The following is a 9,179-nucleotide window of genomic DNA, read 5'->3' on the forward strand; positions in this document are numbered from 1 at the left end:
GTTGGTTTGAGGAAGGCTGTCACTTGTATGGTAGACACAGGATTCACAGCAGGTACAGGATACCCAGCGGGTACTGTTGCTGAGACTGTCACAGGATACCAGATAGGTACAGTTGGTTTGAGGAAGGCTGTCACTTGTATGGAAGACACAGGATTCACAGCAGGTACAGGATACCCAGCGGGTACTGTTGATGAGACTGTCACAGGATACCAGATAGGTACAGCTGGTTTGAGGAAGGCTGTCACTTGTATGGAAGACACAGGATTCACAGCAGGTACAGGATACCCAGCGGGTGGGAACTGTTGGTGAGACTGTCACAGGATACCAGATAGGTAAAGCAGGTACAAGTGGTTGGAAGAAGGCTTTCACTGGTATAGTAGACACAGAATGCTCAGCAGGCACAGAATACCCAGGTACTGTTGGTAAGACTGTCACCATAATGATGGGCTGGGTGAGCTTTTATAGGAAATCCCACACCTTAGTACTTTAGGTGGGAGTTCTTATAATTAAAGCATGGCCCATTAAATCTAGGCAGCATGCGCCTGTGCTCGCCTAAAGAGCTGCAGTCGCAGCTGATTCACAGACAGATCTCGGAGTAAAGGAGCGCGGCACCTTGAATCTGCGTCCTCCCAATCCCGTGAAGATAAGCTTTCTGACAGGTCACAGCATACCATATGCATACACTATAAGAACAAAGAGGGCACGCATCATAGGGTAAAATGCATCTGCTTGCACCCTTTAGGTTCCATCCACATTGGGATATTTTTTCTTTATCTTGTTGTTCCGAGGTCTTTTAAACAATTCATTATTAGATCATTTTATAATTCAAATAACAAAATGACTCTCTGTTTCTGGCGTTCAGATAGTCGCAACACAGGTTATATTAGAAAAGAAGTGCAACACAATATATCTGTAAAAATAAGGATATTTCTGTTTTTTTTATCTCCAGTATCGGAACTATATGAATGCTATAAATGGAGGATAACTGTTTTTTGTCACCGATTGCACATTTTTATATTTTTATTGACCCACTATTGTTTAAAAAATTATGGTCCCGATCCGATATGCAGCGTCGCCCGCAAAAGCCGGCGACGCCAAAATTTGCGCTGCTTTGGTATCCTATATACGGCGTAACCTAGAAGTTACGCTCGTATATTTCTGCCTTCGGCCGTAGTTTTTTGGCCCATAGGCAGGTATACCAAACCAGCGCAGTTTGGTATCCAATATGCAGTGTAAGGACTTACGTGGCGAAAATGGAGAAATCTTACTCCATTTTCACCTCGCCACAAAATGCAGACGTAGTAAGCCTTACGCTGTCTATTGGAGCCCCGTAAATCCCTAAACTACCTGCTAAATAAAACCTAACACCTAACGCATGCGCAATGTCTATCTACCTGTCAACCGCGATCCCCCGCCACAATCCCTAATAATGTATTTAACTCCTAAACTGCCACTCCCGGACCCCGCCGCCAGCTATATTAAAAGTATAACCCCCTAATGTGATCCCCCTACACTGTCGCCAGCTACATTACATACCCCCTAATGTGATCCCCCTACACCGTCGCCAGCTACATTACATACCCCCTAAAGTGAGCTCCTACCCCGCCACCATATACCTTACCTGCCCCCTAAAGTAAGCTCCTACCCTGCCGCCATCTACCTTACCTACCCCCTAAAGTGAGCTCCTACCTCGCCGCTATCTACCTTACCTACCCCCTAAAGTGAGCTCCTACCCCGCCGCCATCTACCTTACCTACCCCCTAAACTGAGCCCCTTACACCACCACCATCTATTTTATAAATATTAACCCCTAATTTAATCCCCCTACACCGCCGCCAGCTATATTAACTATATTAACCCTAATTATATTAGGGTTAATATAGTTAATATAGTTATTATATTATATATATTAACTATATTAACCCTAATTATATTAGGGTTAATATAGTTAATATTGTTATTATATTATATATATATTAAGTATAATAACCCTATCTAACTCTAACATCCCTAACTAAATTCTTATTAAAATAGATTATTATTATTATTATTATACTTTATTTATTAAAGATCTAATTAATATTAATATTATTAATTAAAATATTCCTATTTAAATCTAAATACTTACCTATAAAATAAACCCTAAGATAGCAACAATGTAATTAATAATTACATTGTAGCTATTTTAGGGTTTATATTTATTTTACAGGTAACTTGGTATTTATTTTAACTAGGTACAATAGCTATTAAATAGTTAATAACTATTTAATAGCTACCTAGTTAAAATAATTACCAATTTACCTGTAAAATAAATCCTAACCTAAGTTACAAATACACCTACACTATCAATAAATTAAATAAACTACAAATATCTAAACTAAAATACAATAAACTAACTAAATTACAAAAAACCCAACTAAATTACAAAAAATAAAAAAAATATTACAAGATTTTTAAGCTAATTACACCTATTCTAAGCCCCCTAATAAAATAATAAAGCCCCCCAAAATAAAAAAAAATTCCCTACCCTATTCTAAATTTAAAAAGTTCACAGCTCTTTTACCTTACCAGCCCTTAAAAGGGCCTTTTGCGGGGCATGCCCCAAAGAAAACAGCTCTTTTGCCTGTAAAACAAACCCACAATACCACCCCCCAACATTACAACCCACCACCCACATACCCCTATTCTAAACCCACCCAAACCCCCCTTAAAAAAACCTAACACTACCCCCCCTGAAGATCTCCCTACCTTGTCTTCACCCAGCCGGGCAGAACTCTTCATCCCATCCGGGCGATGTCTTCAATCAAGCGGCAGTGAAGTCTTCTTCCATCTGGGCGATGACTTCAAGCAAGCGGCAGTGAAGTCTTCTTCCATCCAGCGATGTCTTCAAGCAAAGCGACATCTTCAATCTTCTTTCTTCGCTCCTCCGCCGCGGAGCATCCATCTGGCACGAAGAATGAACGAGGAATGAGGTACATTTAAATGACGTCATCCAAGATGGTGTCCGTTGAATTCAGATTGGGTGATAGGATGCTATCAGCCAATCGGAATTAAGGTAGAAAAATCTGATTGGCTGATTGAATCAGCCAATCAGATTCAAGTTCAATCCGATTGGCTGAACCAATCAGCCAATCGGATTCAACTTGACGGATTATTAATTACATTGTAGCTATCATAGGGTTTATTTTATAGGTAAGTATTTAGACATTTAAATAGGAATATTTTAATTAATAATATTAATATTAATTAGATCTATTTTAATAAGAATTTAGTTAGGGATGTTAGAGTTAGATAGGGTTATTATACTTAATATATATATAATATAATAACGATATTAACTATATTAACCCTAATATAATTAGGGTTAATATAGTTAATATATAATATAATAACCATATTAACTAAATTAACCCTAATATAATTAGGGTTAATATAGTTAATATAGCTGGCGGCGGTGTAGGGGGATTAAATTAGGGGTTAATATTTATAAAATAGATGGTGGCGGTGTAAGGGGCTCACTTTAGGGGGTAGGTAAGGTAGATGGCGGCGGGGTAGGAGTTCACTTTAGGGGGTAGGTAAGGTAGATGGCGGCGGGGTAGGAGCTCACTTTAGGGAGTAGGTAGGGTAGATGGCGGCGGGGTAGGGGCTCACTTTAGGGGGTAGGTAAGGTAGATGGCGGCGCGGTAGGGGCTCACTTTAGGGGGTAGGTAAGGTAGATGGCGGCGGTGTAGGGGCTCACATTAGGGGGTTATATATTTAATATAGCTGGCGGCGGGGTCCGGGAGCGGCGGTTTAGGGGTTAATAACTTTATTAGGTGGCGGCGGGGTCCAGGAGCGGAGGTTTAGGGGTTAATACATTTTTTATTGTTAGGATAGTGAGGAGGGATAGCGGTTAGAAAGTTAGACGTGTCGGGCTATGTTTAGGAGGCGTGTTAGACAGTACGGGAGATTTAATAACTTTAGTCAGGTTTTGTAGGCGCCGGCAGTTTCTAAAGTGCCGTAAGTCACTGGCGACTCCAGAAATTTGTGCTTACGCAGATTTCTGGACATCGCTGGTTTGTCAGACTTACGGCACTTTAGCCTCTGACGGCGCCGTATATGGGATAGCTCGAGTTGCGAGCTGAAACTACAGGCGGCGGGGTTCCCTCGCTTGCGCCGCAAACTACGATCTTTATCGGATCGCGCCCTATATGCTTACTTTTAATATATGACTACTCGCGTGTAAACCCGATTGCATATCCTCAAGTGCGCTTACCTGACATGAAAAAAATTAATATTTTACATTCCAATGTTCTTGACATAGAAGAATATGTTCTATTTATTTATAAATACATATTTCTACATATATCTGATGGCATTTTGGTACAATATACATATATATTGTAACAGGGACACTTTTAACCAAAGTCTTCTCAGGCACAAATGCAGCACAGGACAGTCCACTCTAGTTCAAAAGGCTTCTATTTTCACAGCAACAACAAACAGGCAGTTCAGTTTCAAAAGAGGATAATCCTTCATCTGCAGCAATGTACATTACTTTTGGTGAATAGCAGTACTTTCAAGCATATTCCAGCACTTCACAGCATTTCAAAATTGCTTTGTAAAAATGTCATTTTTTAATATTTCACAGGAACAAAAGTCTTTTAACACACACACAAGCTCTTCTAGATGGGTAACTCTCTAATAGGCATCAGTCAAGCTCCTAATTAAACTCACACAGCTTCTAATTAACTACACCTGTGATTGGCTGCTTAATAAAAAACCTGGACTGGACAGCGTCACAGCTGTCTGGGTTAATGGCCCACCCTTCTCTCCAATTGTCCCAACCCCAGGGACCCAGAACACAGTTTACCAACTGCACAATCAAATACACACACTCTCTCCCCAGGGTTTTTAACTGAAAGGAGAAATACTGTGTACAATACTTGGTCTTATATATCTTCCATTTATAACCAGGCCTTGCTTTCTGTCACAATATATACAGATATATAGAGGAATATCTATTTAAAAATACTTAGAACATATTCTGAACATTGGAATGTGAAATAATACCTTTATTAAATACTAAAGGGATATGAAACCCAAATTTCATGATTCAGATTTAGGGGCCAATTTATCAATGTGCGAGCGGACATGATACGAAGTAGCGTTTCTTGTCCACCACACATCAATAAATGTTCTTGTGAACTGCTGGTGCAATGCCGCCCCCTGCAGATTCGCAGCCAATCGGCCGCTGGCAGGGGTTGTCAATCAACCCGATCATATTCGATCAAGTTGATTTCTATCCGCCGCCTCAGAGCAGGCGGACAAGTTATGGAGCAGCGGTCTTTAGACCGCTGCTTCATAACTTCTGTTTCTGACGAGCCTTCAGGCTCGCTGGAAACAAGGGGCATCAAGCTCCATGCGAATCTTGATTTTAAGCAACTTTATAATTTACTCCTATTATCAATCTTTATTTGAAATGCAGGAATGTAAGCTTAGGAGCAGGCACATTTTTGGTTTATCACCTGGGTAGTGCTTGCTGATTGGTGGCTAAATGTAGTTTTCATATAAATGATGTATTTCTGAGTAAATAGGCCCCCTTTGTCTTCTCATTGTTCTCCAGCTTATCCCACCTTAATGACAGCTGTGGTCTTTAAAGTATGACTGTCATAAAATGTTACATGCGGTAGAGGTATTTGGGTTTGCGCTTCCAAACCCAAATTTTCGACTGTAGGTTCTCACAAGAGTACCTTCAGTCAGTACTTATCAAGCAGCGGTCGTCAGAATATGTCCGCCCCCGTCCACCCCAGCTTGATTAATCTAGCCCTTTGTGTAACTTCAGCTAATGGTCCCACTTCATTGCAACTCTGTTAAATTTACCTTCTTCTTGAGTTGGCAAACATCTTTAAATAACAATTATGATTTACAAAAGCAATTACCATTCCCGTAGAACCAACCAGATATTTACATTATGTGTCTGTACTATAGTCTTCTCCCTAGTAGCAATTAGTGAACCTGCTGTAAAACCTTTTGATTAAAAGACAGAATTGATTTAAAAGTAAATGCATAATAACAGTCTTAAGAATAAAAGCTAATAATACAAATAGTACCATGGAGCTTTACATTTCAGGAAAGACACTCTGCTGTGACATCTTGACTATGGAAGCTTTTCCGTGGGTGTTTGAATTGTTTGCTTGCTTGACTTTGGTGTCACATAGACATAGTTTGGCACTGTCATCTGCGTAGCTTTTATTTAGAACAGGTGAACTCTATCTCTGTCTCTCAAATTGTAGGACTGCAAGCCACTCTATAATTTTTGACATTTTGAACAACTTCTCTAGAGAGTCCTGCCAATCTGTCAACTCTGTGAGGTCTACATTTAGTCTATTGTGTCTCAGTCTCATGGGCATATTAGGGTCATATAAAAACGCACAGAAAAAAGCTATTTGTTCTCATATAAAATATTAATAAAGAAAAATAAAACAAATCCTGATGAATATATGCTGTACCGTAATTATTTATTGCTGGCTGTTATATTTAATGCTAGTAAAAAATCCTTTGTATTTCATATAACCAGGTTAAAATTATATAAATGACTAGATCACATATGTTACATTTTAAAATACATTTAAAGGGGGTTGTTTATCCTGCAATTTTAAAGGGGAGCTTTTTAAGTGCTAGAATCTCTACTGCATTGTTGCAAAAAATAAAGGGATATAAAATATATAAGATATAATGATTTATTCATCAAAAATAATGTAATCGTATGCACCTGGGCATACAATAGGAGGCGCTAAAAAAGAAAATGTATAAATCCAATGTGTGGAAGTGCACAAAAAGGTATGCGTGCTAAGTGTGTCACAAATGTGAAAGTGTACAAAAAAGTATGTGTGCTAAACAGCTTAATCTAATAAAACCAGGTAGGGATCATAAGGCAAAAATTGAAAACATGCTAACATATGTAATACTAAGTATGGAAAGTGTATATACACAAAAAAATGTGCAAAAACTGTGTGGTCTTCCTAAAATGTGTCACAGGTGTAAAAGTTCAATTGATAAGGAATGACAGTGTTAAATAAATGTGATTAACCCAATATAGTATTCTAACAAATAATGCATATAAATAAATACATATAAATAGTATAAAAAATAATAAAAAAATAATTTCTTAAAAAAACAAAATGGTGCAATAGAAATAAGTCCAGAAAAAGTATATATATATATATGTAAAAAAGTCTGTAATAAAAAATCACCAAAAAGAGTGGAAAACTGAATAAGAAATGTGGGCAGCTCCTGTTCGGCACCGATGGTCAGTCAGGCAATCTAGAAATGGAGACAAAGAGAAAGGGAGCGCCTCATGGTATTATATCGCCAATACAGGATGAAAACCCAAATGGATCACAGAGCATTGAAATAATACTCACAAACAAGTTGGCACTACTGACTAGTGCATGCGAGCAGGCTGGCCTTTAACAGCAGCCAGTACGCTGAGAGAATAGATGTTGAGTAGGGGTCCGCCGAGAACCCAGAAGGGCTAAACCAGATAGCAGCACTGTGAAAGATATCCCGGTATAGGGTGTCTTCAAGTTCGGTCAGAGTATGGAGGTCAGGTGGTATACCTAGCAGGCAACAGCAACAGTCAGCTGTTCAAAGGTATTGGAGTGGAATCGGCATAGAGAGATAGTTTATATTTGATATTTAGTCCAGTTAGGAATACCAAGGTTGTAAACTCTGATAACATAGACAAGATCAGATGTGTTATTAAAAAAGGATATTTATTCGAGCACTACAACGCGTTTCTCGGCCTTGAAGCTCTTGGCCGTTTCATCAGGTTATGTTTCATTTTAACATCCGTAGAGACTTTTAAAACCACAAGTAAAACAGGATTGGTCAGAACTTCCGCCACAAAACTAACAACACATCTGTTTGCATAATGAGAAATCACAGGTAACTGCGTTATTGTTACAATTCAAAACAAATAGCCTATAAAAATAAATCAATCTATACATATAAAAGTCCTAATAATGAAATGACCATGGGGTAAAAAGGAAAAAATAATGTGCAAGGAAAAAACTGAAAAATCGTCTGCAGACATATAAAATTCATGATACATATGTATAATCATAAAAGAATCTGCCAAAGATATAAAATTGAAATAACAAAAAAAAAAATTATCTCAAACCTAAAATGGTATTGTAAAGCCATATGTTTGTGTGTCTAGAACATTAATAACCCCTTTTTTACTCTTTTCTTCAATATACACCAATCCGACAAACCTTCCGGATATGTTTTTTTTATATACATATTCATTAATTTTTTATTCAGGATTTTTTTCAGTGGTTCATTTGTCCATTTGGTCCTCTAGCGGTTACACAATAATTTTTATTTTCATTTATTAATGTTCTAGACACACAAACATATGGCTTTACAATACCATTTTAGGTTTGAGATAATTTTTTTTTGTTATTTCAATTTTATATCTTTGGCAGATTCTTTTATGATTATACATATGTATCATGTATTTTATATGTCTGCAGACGATTTGTCAGTTTTTTCCTTGCACATTATTTTTTCCTTTTTACCCCATGGTCATTTCATTATTAGGACTTTTATATGTATAGATTTATTTATTTTTATAGGCTATTTGTTTTGAATTGTAACAATAACGCAGTTACCTGTGATTTCTCATTATGCAAGCAGATGTGTTGTTAGTTTTGTGGCGGAAGTTCTGACCAATCCTGTTTTACTTGTGGTTTTAAAAGTCTCTACGGATGTTTAACCTGATACATTACCTGATGAAACGGCCAAGAGCTTCAAGGCCGAGAAACGCGTTGTAGTGCTCGAATAAATATCCTTTTTTAATAACACATCTGATCTTGTCTATGTTATCAGAGTTTACAACCTTGGTATTCCTAACTGGACTAAATATCAAATATTAACTATCCCTCTATGCCGATTCCACTCCAATACCTTTGAACAGCTGACTGTTGCTGTTGCCTGCTAGGTATACCACCTGACCTCCATACGCTGACCGAACTTGAAGACACCCTATACCAGGATATCTTTCACAGTGTGGCTACCTGGTTTAGCCCTTCTGGGTTCTCGGCGGACCCCTACTCAGCATCTATTCTCTCAGCGTACTGGCTGCTGTTAAAGGCCAGCCTGCTCGCATGCACTAGTCAGTAGTGCCAACTTGT

Source organism: Bombina bombina, chromosome 3 (genome assembly GCF_027579735.1).
Source record: "Bombina bombina isolate aBomBom1 chromosome 3, aBomBom1.pri, whole genome shotgun sequence".
Classification (NCBI taxonomy): Eukaryota; Metazoa; Chordata; class Amphibia; order Anura; family Bombinatoridae; genus Bombina; species Bombina bombina.